Genomic DNA, 18,637 nt, shown 5'->3' with positions numbered 1-18,637 from the left:
GAGTTCCAAGTCTTGGCAGCCAGGTAAGAGAAGGTGGCTCTTCGGATGCGTGGTACGGCTGCGAGGGCGAGGCTGGTGGACCGTAGCTGGCGGGTGGGCGTGTAGAAGGTCAGGCGGTCGTTGAAGTACTTGGGGCCCAGGTCATGGAGAGACTTGTGTGCGTGGGTGAGGAGCCGGAACGTGATCCTCTTGTCGACGGGGAGCCAGTGCAGGTTCCTCAGGTGGCTGGAGATGTGGCTGCGTCGGGGGACATCCAGGATGAGTCGGGCGGAGGCGTTCTGGATGCGCTGGAGTCTTTTCTGTAGCTTGGCTGTGGTTCCGGCGTAGAGGGCGTTTCCGTAGTCCAGTCGGCTGGTGACGAGTGCCTGGGTGACAGTCTTCCTGGTCTCTGTCGGGATCCAGCGGAAGATCTTGCGAAGCATACGCAGGGTGTTGAAGCACGATGAGGAGACGGCGTTGAATTGTCTGGTCATCGAGAGGGAGGGGTCCAGGATGAAGCCCAGGTTGCGTGCGTGGTCGGTTGGCTTGGGTGCGGTGCCAAGGGCTGGAGGCCACCAGGAGTCGTCCCAGGCGGAGGGCGAAGATCCCAGGATGAGGACTTCCGTCTTGTCCGAGTTCAGTTTCAGGCGGCTGTCCTTCATCCACTCGGCGATGTCTTTCATCCCTTCATGTAGGCAGGTTCTGGCGGTGTTGGGGTCTCTGGTGAGGGAGAGGATCAGCTGGGTGTCGTCGGCATAAGAGATGATGTTGAGGTTGTGCTGGTGTGCGATGGCTGCGAGAGGTTTCATGTAGATGTTGAAGAGGGTGGGGCTGAGTGAAGATCCTTGCGGGACGCCGCAGATGACTTCGGTGGCCTCGGAGCGAAACGGGGGGAGGCGGACTCTTTGTGTTCTTCCGGCGAGGAAAGAGATGATCCACTCCAGTGCCTTCTCTTGGATGCCGATGTTGCTGAGGCGCTGGACTAGGGTGCGGTGGCAGACCGTGTCGAACGCAGCGGAGAGGTCCAGGAGGATGAGGGCCACTGTTTCCCCCTTGTCGAGCAGGGTCCGGATGTCGTCGGTGGCTGCGATGAGGGCGGTCTCGGTGCTGTGGTTGGCTCTGAAGCCGGACTGCGAGGGGTCGAGGGATCCGTTCGTCTCGAGGAAGGCGGTCAGCTGTCTGTTGACGATCTTCTCGATGACTTTAGCAGGAAAAGGGAGGAGCGAGATGGGGCGGAAGTTTTTGAGATCGGTGGGGTCCGCTGTAGGTTTCTTCAGGAGGGCGCTGATCTCGGCGTGCTTCCAGCTCTCCGGGAAGGTGGTGGTGTTGAAGGAGGCGTTGATGATGTTCCGGAGTTGGGGTGCGATGGTGGAGTCGGCCTTGTTGAAGATGTGGTGTGGGCAGGGGTCGGTCGGTGATCCAGAGTGGATGGTGTTCATCGTGCGGGCTGTGTCTTCGGTGGTCACCGTGGTCCAGGTGCGAAGGGTGGCGGTGGGGGGCGTTGGTTCGACGGTTGGGTGCGTGGGTGGGGGGCCGAAGCTGTTGTGGATGTCGGCGATCTTGCGGTGGAAGAACGAGGCGAGGGAGTCGCAGAGGTCTTGTGACGGAGTGATGCCGTTGGTGTCGGTGCTGGGGTTGGAGAACTCCTTGACGATAGTGAAGAGCTCTTTGCTGTCGTGGGCGTTGTTGTCCAGTCGTTCCTTCAGGGATTTCTTCTTGGTGGTGCGGATGAGCTGGTGGTGCTTGCGGGTAGCGTGTTTGAGGGCGGTCATGTTGTCGGTGGTCCGGTCGAGGAGCCAGGCTTTCTCGAGGGTGCGGCAGGTCTTCTTGGAGTCCTTGAGGTCGTCGGTGAACCAGGATGCCTTCTTGCTTCTGGGTCTGCTGGGAGGGGTCTTTAGTGGCGCGAGGTCATCGGCGCAGGCGGTCAGCCACTGTGTGAAGTTGCGGGCGGCTTCTTTGGGGTCCGTTGTGTTGGCGGGTGGGCTCTGGCTGAGGGAGGTGGTGAGCTGGTCTGCGGTGATCTTGCTCCAATTCCTGTGAGGTACCTGTTGCGGGTGGTGGTGGGTCGTGGATCTTTTGAAGCTGAAGTGGACGCAGCTGTGGTCGGTCCAGTGGAGTCCGGTGGCGTGGCTGAAGGTGATGTACTTGCTGGAAGAGAAGACGGGATTAAGCGTGTGGCCGGCGTAGTGGGTGGGGGTGTTGACCAGTTGCTTGAGTCCGAGGTTGGCGAGGTTTTCCAGCAGGGCGGTGGTGTTGCGGTCCTTGTTGTTCTCCAGGTGGAAGTTGAGGTCCCGAGGAGGATGTAGTCAGTGGAGGGGAGGGCGTGCGGGCTGATGAAGTCTGTGATGTCTTCGCTGAATTGTGTGCGTGGTCCCGGGGGTCTGTAGACAAGGGTGCCTCTGAGGGTCGTCTTTGGGTCGGTGTGAATCTGGAAGTGGAGATGTTCGGCTGCGGCGAAGGAGTCGTTGGCGTCGGTCGTGATGCGGATGGTGTTCCTGTGGACGATGGCGATGCCACCTCCGGTCTGGTTGATGCGGTCCCTCCTGATGATCTTGTACCCGTCCGGGATGGCGATGGCGATGTCGGGTGCAGAGGAGGCGTTCATCCAGGTTTCCGTGAGGAAGGCGACGTCCGGTGATGTAGCTTCAAGGAGGTTCAAGAGTTACACGGCGTGTCTGTGGACGGAGCGGGTGTTGATCAGGATGCACTTGAGGTGGTTGCTGCTGGTGTTTGTCTTGGCGGGTGCGGGGCAGGTTCGGAGGCAGGTGAACTTGCAGGTGCAGCAGGTGAAGGGTCCGTGGGTGCGTCTCGGGGTGGCTCGGCAGCAGGCGTGGGTCCGGCCGGCATTGAGTGCATTGAGAGTGGCGGCGTCGTAGGTCAGTCGGGTCGTCTTGCCTCGGCGGGGAGGGCCAGGGGTCCTGGCGCTGGGCACGGGCCCGGCGCGGACGGGCGCAGACGGGCTTACCTTTGGCGCACCTTCGGCGCTCAATCGGCGCTCCCGCTGCGCGCGTCCGCTGCGCGGTCGCTGTGGGGGCGTCATAAGTAAGGAGCCGGGAGGGAGGAGCAGCTGGGTGGCGGGAGCGGGGCGGCGAATGGAATCACAGAGGGGCTGGGCCGCAGGGAGGCAGCGGCGGGAAATTCCAAGAAGCAGCGGGCAGCGGGAAATTCCCAGGAGCAGCGGAAAATTCCCAGGAGCAGCGGGAAATTCCCAGGAGCAGCGGGCAGCGAGCGAAGGAATCTGCAGGCAGGAGGCGGCAAAGGCAGGCAGGGGCGGCAGCAGTGAGTGGGGCGACCAAGCCCTGTGGAGGGCTGAGCGGTAAAATGTTAGTTTCTATTTTGGAATATGTGTTTCCAGGGTTAAATTACAGTGAAAGGAGGTCTGTCACTCTGTCACAAGGATGGTGTCATCAGTGATGTCATGAGTGATGTCACTGACCATGTCACGAGTGATGTAATATGTGACGTCATCAGCAGTGCATTGCACGCGCAAGTTATAGTGAGTCCAACTAACTATAACGTGGGAATTTCAATGGTTTTATGCGAGTAAAATGTTCAGCTAACTATAACTGGTGTGAAACCTATGGTTTTTTTCAGTGAATTTAATAGGTTTTTTAAATGCTAATTCCTAACTATTACTTGTGTGAAACCTATGGTTTTTTCAGTGAATTTCAATGGTTTTTTAATAGCAAATCTTTATAGTTATAAAAAATAATAAATTTTAAAGCAAATTTTATATTGTATAATTATGTCAATTTTTATTATTATTTTTTTTTTTTTCACCCCGGGGCGCTCCCGGGGCGCGTACCGGTGAACGCACGGGTAAGCGCAATGTTACGGCGTGCCCCGGGGCGCGTACTGGTGAGCGTCCCGATAGCGCTATTGCCGCGAACGAAAACAACATTGTGACGTATCGCGTAGCTGCCACGCCTTGCGTCATAAGACACGTATCGCGTAGCCGCGAGATGCGTCTTATGACGCACCACGTAAGCGCACCCGGAAGCGCATATGATCGCGCAACGTAAGCCCCCCGACGCGCTTACGCTACGCGCCCCGGGACGCGCCCCAGGGCGCGTAGCGTAAGCGCGTCAAGCAATGTGACTTCAAAATAACACTTTTCATTGGTTCAGAACTTTTTTTTTTCAGAATTTTGAGAAACCCACCCATTTCTCTCACTATTGCTTTGTACTTGGAGAGAGCAAGAGCTGTTCTGTGTATTGTCTTCTTTTCCTAATTTTCCTTATCTACAGGAATGGCTGCAAGGGAGTCATCCATCAGTGATTCAGAAGATTTTTTGCCTGAGGACACTCCTCACCAGAAAAAAAAGAACTACTTCACCTGGAAATTTTATGACATCCCTGAAGGACAAAAAAAAGTTAATGCTGCAAAAGTAACCTGCAAAATATGTGGCAGTATTTTATCCAGAGGCAATCCTCTAAAAAAATATAGCTTTGGAAATGTCAATTTAATTAGGCATGTCAAGAGAAGACACCCAATCAACTTTGCCAGGGAGAGTGTGAGGGAGCTGGCACGGAATTTACCAACAGATGGCGGCAGCACCTCCACTGGTGGAGCAACACCTTCGGGACCACCACGTGGAAGAATAATCCCTAACATACAGCCGGTGTTTGCAGGCATCAAATTTCTGTGCACGCAGTGTGACGAACTGCTCTGCTATGGGGAGCAGAGTGTTGAACTCATTGCTATAAAGAAACAGGAACACCGCTGCCCTCCCCGTCCCTAAATTTTCACATTTTTTTGCTCCTGTTGAGCAGTTTTGGAATCCCTGTTTTTGTTTTTCCCCTGAAAAAAATCCCCCAAAAATATAAAATCGTTTTAAAAAGTATAAAAAAATATAAAACAACAAAAACAAAAAAAAAGTTATTTTCAGAACTACCTCCAATTTATAAAAAAAATGCCATTTAAAAAAAAAAAAAAGTCTGTCATTCTTTTATCTCCACGGTACGCTCCCTGGTACGCTCCCCGGTGCGCGTACCGGGCGCTCGTCCCCCCCCCCCGCGAAAATCGGAATTGTTTTTTTTTTGATATATATGCATATATTTGAATATACCAAGGCAGTTTGAGGAAAAAGTGCCATCAATTGCTCAAAGGTGTCCTTTAAAAGCATTTCCAGACCTACCCCAGTCAAAGTGCCCAAGTCATTTCCTCCACAGTGCACGATTAACAGGTCAGGTTTTGGCAAATGCAAAAAGGTTTTCACCAATGGTATCAATTGGTGACATCTTAATCCTCTGTGGCCAATCCAGTTGATTTCCACATTTTGTAAATTGAGGTTGTGTAAATTTCTGTTATCAGCATACCTTTGAGCCCAGTGGATGTAACTATGTCCATCAATCCAGACAGAAAACATGGTGAGAGGAGGTTCTGCTGCAGTCAGATGAAGTGTGGCAATGAAATGGCAGTTGAAACAGTAGGAGTTTGTAATGAAAAAACTGTGGAGTTTCTGTGCTAATGATTCAGTAGCAGTGATTGGTGGATTTTGATTGCTGAAAACAGAAAGTTAGGGTGCATGGATGAGTTCTTTGAAAGATGTAATTTGAATGGTCAAGAAAAAATCATTTTATGAAAGATTGCACTGGATACGCAGGTGTACTGAGAGTTCAGAGTTCAATTGAAACATTGTTGTGTGAACTTTTAAACATGAGAGGTCTTACAGGAGGTGGTTGCTATGGAAAAAAGGCAGAAAGGGCAGAGGGGGGAAGGGTGTTGATTTGAAAAAAGTGAGGGAAGAGTTTTGATTGGGTGGCATATAGAGATATGTGTGATGAATTACAGCATTTCTGTGCCTTTGTGGGTTGCAGCCTCTGGAGTGCATACCCTTTGCTCTGCTAAAGAAAAATTGGTGTGTGTCTGAGACTGTTTTGAAACTCAAAAAGTATTTGCTAAGGTGAGAAAAGATTCATTTAATTTAGATAGAGAATAGTATGCTTTAGGGAGAAAATTATGAAGAAAGTTGTGTATTTAAAATGTTGCTTTGTGTCAAGTGTTTTACAAATAGATTTTGTTTCTTTGAGTTTCATAGCCATGTTAAAAGTGACGCAAAAGTGGTGCAAGGGCCTTAAAAATACGCTTTCATGTGTGTTAGGGCATTTTAAGTCACTTCACAATGAATCTGGGTGAATAATTTACTTACTTGATGTGTTTAAGAACGTTTCTTGAAATCAATTAGGTTTCTTGATATGTGCTGCTAGAGTTCCATAGCCAGCATGGGGCATATTTAGAAGGACTTTGAGCCACTTTCACGTTATTTTCCCCATGTTAAAGGTGACGCTAAAGTGATGAAAGGGCCTTGTAAATACACTCTCATGTTTGAGCCACTTTCATGTTATTTTCCCTATGTTAAAAGTGACGCAAAAGTGGTGCAAGGGCCTTGTAAAATATGCCCTCATGTGTGTTAGGGCATTTTAAGTCACTTCACCATGAATCTGGGTGAATAATTTACTTACTTGATGTGTTTAAGAACGTTTCTTGAAATCATTTAGGTTTCTTGATATGCACTGCTAGAGTTTCATAGCCTGCTTGGGGCATATTTACAAGGCCTTTGAGTCACTTTCACGTCATTTTCCCCATGTTAATAGTGACGCAAAAGTGGTGCAAGGGCCTAGTAAATACGCCCCCATGTCTGTTAGGGCATTTTAAGTCAATTCACCATGAATCTGGGTGAATAATTTGGTTACTTGATGTGTTTAAGAACGTTTCTTGAAATCATTTAGGTTACTTCATATGTACTGATAGAGTTTCATAGTCAGCATGGGCCATATTTACAAGGCCTTTGAGCCATGTTCACGTTATTTTCTCCATGTTAAAAGTGACTTTAAAGGTGGTGCAAGGTCCTTGTAAATACGCCCTCATGAGTGCTTTGCAAATGTTACTCATTTCCCCGTGGTGCAAGGTCCTTGTAAATACGCCCCCATGTGTGCTTGGCAAATTTAAGTACTGACAGGGTGTGCTTGTACATAGGAGCTGTGTTGTGTTTTCAAATTATGACCAGAAAATCGTTTTTTTTTTTAAAAAAATGCTTTTTACATTTATGAGAAGGTCAAAATGGTGACTGCTTCTTTAAATACATATTTCACTTTCCACCATGAATATGGGAGAATAATTTCCTTGTTTGCCGGTTTAAAAACACGTTTCTTGAAGTCATTAAGGTTTCACAATATGTTCTGCAAGAGTTTCATAGTCAACATGGGGGCAAATTTACAAAGCTTATGAGCCACATTCACGTCATTTTCCCCATGGTAAAAGTGACTTTAAAGGTGGTGCAAGGTCCTTGTAAATACGCCCTCATGAGTGCTTTGCAAATTTAAGTCATTTCCCCGTGGTGCAAGGTCCTTGTAAATACGCCCCCATGTGTGCTTGGCAAATTTAAGTACTGACAGGGTGTGTTTGTACATAGGAGCTGTGGTGTGTTTTCAAATTATGATCAGAAAATCGTTTTTTTAAAAAAAGAAATCCTTTTTACATTTATGAGAAGGACAAAAAGGTGTCTGCTTCTTTAAATGAATATTTCACTTCCCACCATGAATATGGGAAAATAATTTGCTTGTTTGTCGGTTTAAAAACTCGTTTCTTGAAGTTATTTAGGTTTCACAATATGTTCTGCAAGAGTTTCATAGTCAACATGGGGACAAATTTACAAAGCTTATGAGCTACATTCACGTAATTTTCCCCATGTTAAAAGTGACTTTAAAGGTGGTGCAAGGTCCTTGTAAATAAGCCCTCATGAGTGCTTGGTAAATTTAAGTCATTTCTCCGTGGTGCAAGGCTCTTGTAAATACGCCCGCATGTGTGCTTGGCAAATTTAAGTACTGACAGGGTGTACTTGTACATAGGAGTTGTGCTGTGTTTTCAAACTATGACATGAAAATGGTTCATAAAGAAAAGGAATGCTTTTTACATTTATGACAATGACAAAAAGGTGTCTGCTTCTTTAAATAAATATATCACTTCTCACCATCAATCTGGCAGAATAATTTGCTTGTTTGTTGGTTAAAAAATCGTTAATTTAAGACATTTATGTTTCACAATATGTACTTCTAGAGTATGATAGACACTATGATGATAATGATATACATTTAGAACTATGTAGGAGGCATGGAGAAACTGAGGCTTCAGTAAGTGTCAAGGGAGGTGAGTAATGTACATTGCTCTGTTGCATACAGTCCTCATCTTCTGCGTACTCTTGGATATGCTAGACTACATCTGCACAATGAGATACCTAAGCTGAGGAAATACAGGTGATGTGATTGTGAAATGAGCAAAAATATTTGCACGTTTTTCAATTATATCACCTGTGTTTCCTAAAATTATGAATCACATTGTGCAGATGAGGTTTAGGCCTGTCCAGGGAGACAGAGGAGGTCTGGCCTTTGTTCAAGAGTGCAGTGGACATGACTCACTTCGTTGGTAGGCCTGCACATGTATTATCTCCTCTGTACTCTTCAACAAGCCTAAATTTCATCTGCAACCCTGAGTAGGCCTAACCTCAAACAAACCTCTGGATAGGCCACACCTTATCGGCATCCTGAATCAATCATTTAAAATGTTAGGGGCAGATTTATGATGGCCGTGCGCCTCTTTTGCGCCGCTGTTGCGTCACTTTTGTGACGCAGCAGTGGTGCAAAAGATGCACCATGTTGCAAGATAGGCCTCAATTCATCTGCAACAAGATACCGTCAGTTTAAACTGTATACATTTAGGACTGTGTAGGGGGCATGGAGAAGCTGAGGCTTCTGTAAGTGTCAAAGTTGTTGCATACAGTGTTCAGCTTCTGCGTACTCTTTGATATGCTAGACTACATCTGCACAATGAGATACCTAAGCAAAGGAAACACAGGTGATGTGATTGTGAAATGAGCAAAAAAATTTGCACGTTTTTCAATTACATCACCTGTGTTTCCTAACATTAAGAATCACATTGTGCAGATGAGGTTTAGGCCTGTCCAGGGAGACAGAGGAGGTCTGGCCTTTGTTCAAGAGTGCAGTGGACATGACTCACTTCATTGGTAGGCCTGCACATGTATTATCACCTCTGTACTCTTCAACAAGCCTAAATTTCATCTGCAACCCTGAGTAGGCCTCACCTCAAACAAACCTTTGGATAGGCCACACCTTATCGGCATCCTGAACCAATCATTTAAAATGTTAGGGGCAGATTTATGATGGCCGTGCGCCTCTTTTGCGCCGCCGTTGCGTCACTTTTGTGATGCAGCGGCGGCGCAAAAGATGCGCTATGTTGCGACATATTTACAATTTGATGCATCTAGGCAGATGTGTCACGCTGTAAAGTCCTGCGCCACATGAAACCTGCGTCAGGTTTCATGTGGGCGTTTTGTTGCAGGGTGGGCGTTCACTTGCATGAAAGCCCTGTAAAACTAACACAGTGAAATTTACAAGATTTCACTGAGTCAGCTTTATGGCATTGCTGAATCAAATCCTTACGCCTGTTTGAAACAGGCATAAGGAGTGACGCACCATGCAATGTGTGGCTTGCCTCTGTGCATTGCAGGAGTCATGTCGCGTTTGCGACGTTTTTCCCCCATGGTGCTCCGCATTGTAAATGCGGCACACCATGGGTGGCAGAGCAGCGGCGCACGTTAACTGGTGCATCCCTGGGGATGCGCCAGTTAACATAAATCTGCCCCTTTACATTTAAGTATGAGCAGGGGACACAGAGTCGGTGAGGCTTATCCAAGGTTAAGAAGAGATGAGTCCTGTTCACTGAAAACTTGGACATAGGCCTCACCTCCTCAGCATCGCTGGACATGGCTAAATAATATCTGCAAAATGTTACTCTTGTTAAACAATTTTACTATTATAGTCTCTGAGATTTGTCTCTTACTCTGCAACATCTCATTGTTGTTCTCTTTCTTTAAAGATAACGACAACATCAACCATGAGTGATAATGAGCAATCTGTTGATCTCGATCTTATCATTGAACTTGTCATTGAAACGTCAGTGGAAGTAGATCCCTTGGATGATTTATATCCTGTGGATGATGAAGAATATGATGAGGATGCTGATTTGTCAGAATTGTATGACATAGGGTGGGCAGCTGACCTGCTCGAGCCTATTCAACTATCAAGACTTTTAAAAATAAATTTAAGTTACTGGAAATGAAAAGTAACCATGTTAACCGTTTTATTTAAAATTAAATACAACTTCAAAAACAGCTTGTGTGAAGTGTCTTTAATAAAATAGTGAAATATGCTAATAAAATTAGTTCAGATTCACATATAAAAGAGCACAGGTCAAATGTAGAAGCATTCCATTTCTTTGCTACTATTTGTGAGTTTTAAATTTGTGAATGCACTAAAAATTATTGTATGTAGACTTGACAACTAGTGTGTTAATTTTTTGACGACTGTTATTGATTTACTGTTTGGTAATAGTGGTTAATAAAATTTTTTATTATATTTTACCACAGATTCAACTGCAGATCATTTAAAAATTAAAACATGCCTTCGAGGCAAAGGAGGAGAAAGGCTACAAAACGTCAAACACAGCAGCTTAGTACATGCTTGCAGCAGTCCTCTACAATAAAAACTCGTCAAGTCAGCAAAAAACTCCGGGTAAGACAACGAAATCTTTCCTAAGAAACATTTCCAGAAAAAAAAGTATCACTACAGAACATGTTTTAGTCCAGAAGAAGAGAGTCAATTTAAACAGGAAGGAAAGGCCCCTTAATAAAGTTAGTGGTAGAGCAGGAGAAAAAGCTGTGAGTGCCGGTAGAAGGCACAATCAATTTAGGGACATTCGTACACGAATGTTCCGCAACAGGATAATTGTAAATTTTTTTGACAAATGTAAAGAAAGGTCAACAGAAACTGTTTTTTTATAAAAAAACAAAAAAATGTTGAGAAAATTATTGATCAAGCTTTGGAAATGAAGCGAAAGTTATTTATTTTGGTAATCAATAGAATTAGGAAACTAAACAAGGCAATTTATGAATTCAAAACAAATAGTAGATGGAAGAGAATAGTTAATCGTACACATTTTTGTGAAGTATTTTCAGGAGAATGGATGCATAGTTCAAGTTGTGAGGCATTTTTCAATGAGGAGAGTTACTTCCAGGACAATGATTTGGTGCATGCAGTTGACACCAGTGGTCGAGCATATGAGGTGAAAGACGGTTGTCCAGTTGAAAAAGAAAAACTTGTGTCAACAGAGGCAGAAGAGGTGTTAGGTGATGAAGTTTTAGGGAGACGTCCTAAGGGTCCAGTGTACACCTGGAAATGTAATAGTATTTGCAGTGTGCGACAGGATTCCATCAATTTGCTTTGTGATTTTGTATGGACATTTAATAAGAAAAGTTTAAAACAGAAAATGAAGTTGTTGCAGGAATTAGATCCATGCAGAGTGAGAGAAGTGACAGGTTTACATGGTCATTCACTGGCTTGTCTTTCCAGGAGAGTATGCCAGAGTGTTTTTCATCATTTCAGGATGCTAGCAGTCCATCATAATAAAGTGAGGAAATTAGTGAGAATGTTGTATTTTGCTAAGAGTCCAGCAATTAAGCTTAAACAATTAAGCAGTGCTCTTTTGCATGGTTCTGAAGTAGATGTGAAGAATATTTGTGAAGAAATTGAGTTTTGTTACTTTGCAAGTAAAGAGGAGAATGTTGAAATTGACCCAGAAGAAGAAGGTAATGTGGAAGAGAGTGTACAGATTTCCAGTACAGATAATTTTCAGAAGAAATTTGCCACGTTTCAGGTGAAATCAAGTGAGAAGCCTAATTTCACTTGTGTGTGTTGTTGACGCACTTATTATAAGAATCAGACTAAGTTAGTGGATTTATATGCAAAAAGTGAAAGGGAAAATAATAGTGAATGGAAGGATTTCGCAACATACTTGATGGTAGAAAATTGTTTTGATTTGGGATCGGATCAACGTGTGTGTACTTATTGTTGTAACAAATTAAATCAAAACCGGATGCCTGCTAGAGCGGTTCATAATAATCTGGAATTGGTTGACATTCCTTCTGAATTGAAGGATTTAAATACTTATGATTCGATTTTGATTCAAAGTGTCCATCCCTTTCAGGCTATTGTACGAATGGAGCCAAAGACAGGGAAATTGCCTCCATCAGATTTACAGAGAGGATTAAAGGGAAGAGTTGTTTATTTGCCTCTAGATTTGAAGAAACACATTAATACAATTGGAGTAGAGCAAGTGGAAGAGGAACCTCTGGTTATCTTAGTTAATGGGGTTCCGACAAAGAGTAAGAAAATCTGGCAAGATTTAGTGGATGTTAGGAAAGTCAAAAAGGCAACATTGTATTTGATGAAAAACAATGAGTACTACAACAATGTATGTGTTGCAGAAGAGGAAGTAAGTAAAGAAGAGGACAGCGATTTGTGTGCTGGACAAATTGAGAAAGTAGAAGCCTCTAAAAATGAAGAAATATATGAACATTATAGTGTTCATCCTTTGCATTCCAAGGAAGTCATGGGGAATGCTATTGAGTTGTTTCAAATGAAACAAGCCAAAGGGAGTCCCATTAGTGTTTGGGAGGAAAGTTTGGAAGCTCGGTGTTTCCCACAGCTATTTCCAACAGGTCAAGGAGGAAGATATGATGAGCGACCTGATCAAATTCCTGCTTCTGAATACCGGACTTTACGATTATATGCAGAAGATCCTAGGTTTCGTCAATGCATTCCCTATTTGTTTCATCTACTGTTTGAAAGTGATCTGTCTGGACTGTCATATGCAGTGAACCACATCTTGAAAAGTGGTGTACAGATGCAAAATATCTCGGCAAGGGACTTTATGGATAAAGTCAATGTGCAAGACAGTATTTTGGATTCTCACCTGATTAATCTCATGGCATGTCAGCGTGGTACTAATGAGTACTGGTACCATCGACATGGAGATTTAAAATGTATGCTGAGGAACTTAGGAACTCCCACATGGTTCCTCACTCTCAGCTGTGCCGAGTATGGCTGGGAAGACTTACTTGAATTTCTACGAGAGGCAAATGGAAACATTGAAAATATCGAATTCAAGACACCCGGAGAACTGTGCTCTTTGGATCCAGTGAATGTATGCAGGTACTTCAATCATAGATTTGAAGCTATGATGTCTTTCATCATGAACAAGAAAAATCCACCTCTTGGAGAGGTGTTGGATTTCTTCTGGAGAAAGGAGTATCAAGCAAGAGGTGCTCCTCATATACATATGCTGCTATGGATCAAAGATGCACCCAAATTTGGAACAGATCCGGATGACTTAGTGATGAGTTTCATAGAACAGTATTCTACATGTGCTGTTCCAAAGACAAAGGAAGACAAAAGCCTAAGAGAACAAGTTTTACGCTTTCAAAGCCATCGTTGTGGAAAGTACTGTCGTCGTAAATTCAGAAACAAGGACAAGTTCTACACAAAATGTCGTTTCGGCTTTCCACGACCGGTGATTTCTAAAGGAAGATTGAACAGTTTGATGTCTTTGCTGCGACATAATGTGACGAGGAAATCACCCAAAAATACATACAATTTGAAAAGAAACGAAGAGTCCAAGTACATCAACGACTACAACCCAGTGATTTTGTCCATGTGGAATGCTAACATGGATATCCAGTTTGTGGCTGATAACTGTATGGCTGAGGCCCGGTATGTGACATCTTACATCACAAAAAAAGAAAAGACAGAATTGAAGGATATGTGGGAGGACATTTCCCATGAAAAGAGCCTCAGTAAGAAGTTGTACAGTTTCAGTCTGAAGATGTTGTCGCATCGAGAAATCGGAGCTTACAAATGTTCTGACCGGTTATCTTCAGCAAGTCTCTATGCCAAATCTAGGAGTATCATTTGGGCGAGTCTTGGTCTTTCTGCAACACGTAATCGAGTTCTGAAACCTGTACGGGAAATTGAGTATTTGGCGGAAAAGGAGCCAAACAGTACAGATATTTTGAAGACCAACATGTTGGATACATATTATCCAAATAGAAGCAGTCACCTGGAGAATGTTTGTCTGTATGAGGTTCTACAAAATTACATATTCAAGAGGAACATCAAAGAAGATATTGATAAAGGAGTGTATGCTGTAATTGGAAGTGAGGGATGTCTGGTCAAGCAAAGAAAATGCCAATTGGTATATCATCGAAAATTGAGTGGTGAATCTCCTGAAAGAAAAGAGTTTTTCTATTTAGCTCTTTTGCAACTTTTCAAGCCTTGGCGTGCAGAAGAGGAACTGCTTGGAGATTTCCTCTGGTACGAAGACTCTTTCAATGCAGCCAAGGAGACCATAGAATATCCTGTTTTTCCAAAATATCTAGAAATGTTGAATGCGGAAATCGAGCAGGAAGCAACAATTGCAGCCGAGATTGCTAGAGACAGTTCTCAGGACAGTCAGAGTTCTGTTTCATTGAGTCAGGATCCACTAGGAGGACCAGTTATCGAAAATGAAGCTGCCACTGCCATGATTGAAGTGGAAAGAGCCATGGCACATGCTCAGGAGGATGCGGTTAACTTAGAAGATTTGGAAAGACAACTCAACGTTGAGCAGAGGAAAATATATGACGAAGTTACCAACCAAATTGATCATGGATTAAGTCATGAGAAGAAAGAGTGCTCATGTACGTCGTTGAAGCCTGTCCGACTGTACGTGAGTGGAGAAGCAGGAACTGGAAAAAGTTTCCTCATTAAAGCAATTTCATGTTATTTGCAGAAAAGGACTGAGTCATCGCTGGCTTGTGTTGTCACCGCTCCAACTGGACTGGCAGCACATAACATTAAAGGTATTACTTTGCATCGTCTACTGATGCTGCCAGTGGAGCATGATAACAAATTACAATACCACAAGTTATCTGGAGATGCTTGTTGTGAAGTTTCAAGAGTCTTGCGGAAAATTAAACTTCTTATCATTGACGAAGTAAGCATGGTTTCCAATGTCATGCTTGCCTTTGTGAATTTGAGAATGCACGAAGTTCTTAAAACAGAGTATGATGTGTTATTTGGTGGCAAACACATCATTGTTTTCGGTGATCTTCTGCAGCTGACACCAGTGAAAGGACAACCAGTGTTTAAACTACTTACACATGAAGATACCAGGAAGTGCCTAGGGAGCATTGGCAACGTTAATATATGGTTAAACTTCAATTATGCTGAACTGCGTGAAAATATGCGTCAAGCAAAGGATGAAGATTATAAGAATATTCTACAAGATGTTAGAATCGGAAAAGTGACCGAGCATGGGAAAGAAGCTTTACATGCACGATTACTGTCAAATTTGTATCCAGAAGAAGACGTTCTGCCAGAGAATATTTTTCGGAAAATTACTGAGAAGAAATCTGGAATATGTTTGATGCCAACTCTTGCAGAATGTGCCATCTTCAACAACAAAATGTTGAATTTAGAAAACCAAGAGATTGTGAAACTGGAAGCTATTGACATAATAGAGCATATGGGAGCAACAAATATTTTGTCTGAGAATTTGAAATCTAAATTGGATTCATTAGAGAAGACTATATCTAAAACTGCTGGTTTTGAAAAGACTCTGAATGTGTGCTTAAATTGCCGTATCATTTTGAGAAGGAATTTACATGTTGAAAGAGGTCTGGTGAATGGATCAATGGGTAATGTTGTTGATTTTGAGAAATACAGAAATAGAGATGGAATTGAATTTTTAAAAATTACATTTGATGGCATTGAGGAAGTACAGCTAATTGGTCGTTGCTCTGCTAGGTTTTTTCTTGTAAAAGACTTATATGTTCGCCGTAAGCAGTTTCCTGTTTGCTTGGCATATGCGGTGACAATCCATAAATCGCAAGGTTTAAGTGTAGACAGTGCATTGGTGAATATTGGCAGTTCTGTGTTCAAGGAGGGTATGGCATATGTGGCATTGTCACGAGTCAGAACTTTATCGGGATTGTACTTGATTGAGTGTGATGTCACAAACATTTGTGCGGATCTAGATTGTGTTATGGAATACAATAGGTTAAGAAGAGAATATGCGCCACATTTGCCTCAATATCCTTTGTTTGAGAAACGTATGGTAGGCCGGAAACGAAGAAATGTGACCAATAGTAGGGAGGTTGTAGCAAAAAGACGAAAATTCGATGAACCCGAAATTATAAGCAGAAAGAAAATGGATTCTGTTGTTCTGTTGTTGGTTTTCAATTTGAAAATAGTTCTGGTGTCAACTGCTATGCTAATGTAGTGGTTAATGTTGTCTTTTCTCTAGAAACTTTAAAAAAACAGATTGTGATCAATTCGGATCAAAGTTTTTGCTGTTTATTGAATTCTGTGTTAGAGAAATGTAGCACTGATAGAACAAAAATAGAAAGTGTGTCTGAAATTCTAAATCTGTTAGACAAATTTTCAGGTCAAACGCAATTCTCTCAAAATATTCAGCAAGATTGTCAGGAGTTTTTAATGTATATGCTTGATGTATTGCAAGATGAAGGTGTAGATGTAGATCATCTGTTTGGCCTTTCTTATCAATGGCAGCATGACTGCGAGAACTGTAGGGTATCAAGTACTACTAGTGTAGACTCAGAAAGATTTATATATTTAACTTTGCCAGACAGTAAATCAGTGTCCTTTAATAAGCTAGTAAAAGCAGCCGATCAAAACATGGAGTGTAGCCAATGTAAGTCTGCAATGCTGTCCACATTATTTATACGAACATATGGCCAGTATGTCATTTTAATGTTCCAACGATGTAGGCCTGATGAAACAAAATTGACAACTTTAATTAAAAGTTTTGTGGCTTCGCAGTTGTCAATATCAGGAAGGACTTTTGTAACTGCAGCAATTATATATCATGACGGTCCTTCAACAACATCAGGACATTACACAGCTTATTTGAAGTCTGGAAACGGCTGGTCATTATGCAATGATTCTGTTTCAACTTTCAAAAAAAGATTGCCTTTTGACCTTAAAAATTCTTACCTGGTGTTTTTACAACCAAAATTTTAGGGAAGGAATCTCGGGACTTGCTCTGAGGAATTTCAAGATGTTCTAATGGCTCCTACACTATTTGGCCTTGAGGATAAGTGTAGTACAGAGTGAAAAGTTATTTTTGAGTTTTAAGTAGTTCCTGAAAAAAAAGAAGGTTTTCTTACAGAAAGTGCTGTGCACGGATTAGTTAAAGGACAACAGAGTATTTCCCAAAGCAAACGGTGTTCTTACCATAACACTTGACGTCATGGAAAAATAACTGCACTTTGAATGAGTTCAGAAAAACTGTTTCTTTTAATAAGCTAATTCAAGCAGCCAATCAAAACATGGAGTAGAGGTAATGTAAGTCTGCAATGCTGTCCATATTATTTGTACAAACTTTTAGTTATAATGTCATTTTAAAATTCCAACTATATAAACCTGATGAAAGTAAGTTTTCAACTTTCATTACAAATGTTGTGGCTACACAGTCGTTGATTTTAGGAAGAACATTTGTAACTGCAGCTATTATATGACATGATGGTCCTTTGACAACATCCGCTTATTACACAGCTTATTTAAAATGTAAAAAAAGCTGGTGTTTCGGAAATGATTCCCATTTGACTAAGAAACAATGTTGCCTTTTGACTTAAAATATTCTTAGTTTGTGTTTTCAGAAGAGATAATTTAGGGTAGGTAACTGGCCTATAATGATTCTAGGAGTTGATATAATTTTATGTACTGTTTTAAATTGCTTTGTGATTAACAGTGATCAAGAGAATTAAATAATTGTAGTAGTCATAGAGGTAGTGTAAGTGTGCCTCATAGTAAGCAGTATCAGTGTCATAGGAAATGTGGAACATGAGTGAGCAAGAAGGGTGAGATATTACTAGTACAGGATTGTGAAAGTGATCTTGAACGTTTTCTTTCTGAAAGTTGTGGAAAAAGAAAATGACGGGATTTGCTTAGAAGAATTCCAAGAGTTATAAATGGCTCTTACACTATTTGGCCTTGAGGAGAAGTGCGGTAGAGAGCGAGAAGTCATTTATTGTATGTAACATATTTGTCAAAACGATGGAGCTTTTCTTTCAGAAAGTGGCGGGCAGAAAATAATAACAGCACAACAGAGTATAAGCTGTTCATAGGACATCCTTCGACGTCATGGAAAGTAAGTTACTTTTGAGGAGTTCTGATTTTGTATTTTTTGAACGGTTTTATATTTTTTTGTTTTTTTGGGGGGGGGAACGAAAATCATTCATTATAAAGGGCTCAACGGGAGCAACAAAAAAAAATTTACTTTCTGGGGCATTTTGGACATTTATGATTTTCAATAGCTCTGTTGATAAGATTTATGCTACTCTCCCTATAGCAAATTAATTTGCCGCAAAAAATGCAGACTTGCTTCACAACCCCGAAGTTCATCTGAATGTTTGGGACCGTCTCCCTCGCCTCTGGTCCCGTCACTGCCTCTTCGGTTGATGTACTGGCCACAGGAGGGGGGTTTTCCTGCAGGTCACGTACCTGCGCAGCACTATAATTTATAGGGTGCCACCTCTCCATGTGCCGATGCATGGTATAATTCCCAAAGCTGTATTTTTTATCAGTCCCTCTGGACAGAGCTTTGTCACAGCTCAGACATGTGACGTAGCTGGCATTTACTTTTTTTTGGCCCCGGGGAAATGTATAGAATTGCCAGATATAACTATCCTTCACATGGGACCTCCTTGGCTCTTCAGGCAAAAACTGTCTCCTCTCTTGCTCCT

The sequence above is a fragment of the Lissotriton helveticus genome, chromosome 8 (genome assembly GCF_964261635.1).
Source record: "Lissotriton helveticus chromosome 8, aLisHel1.1, whole genome shotgun sequence".
Classification (NCBI taxonomy): Eukaryota; Metazoa; Chordata; class Amphibia; order Caudata; family Salamandridae; genus Lissotriton; species Lissotriton helveticus.
The sequence above is the reverse complement of the archived record's forward strand: the minus strand, read 5'-3'. Positions refer to the sequence as shown.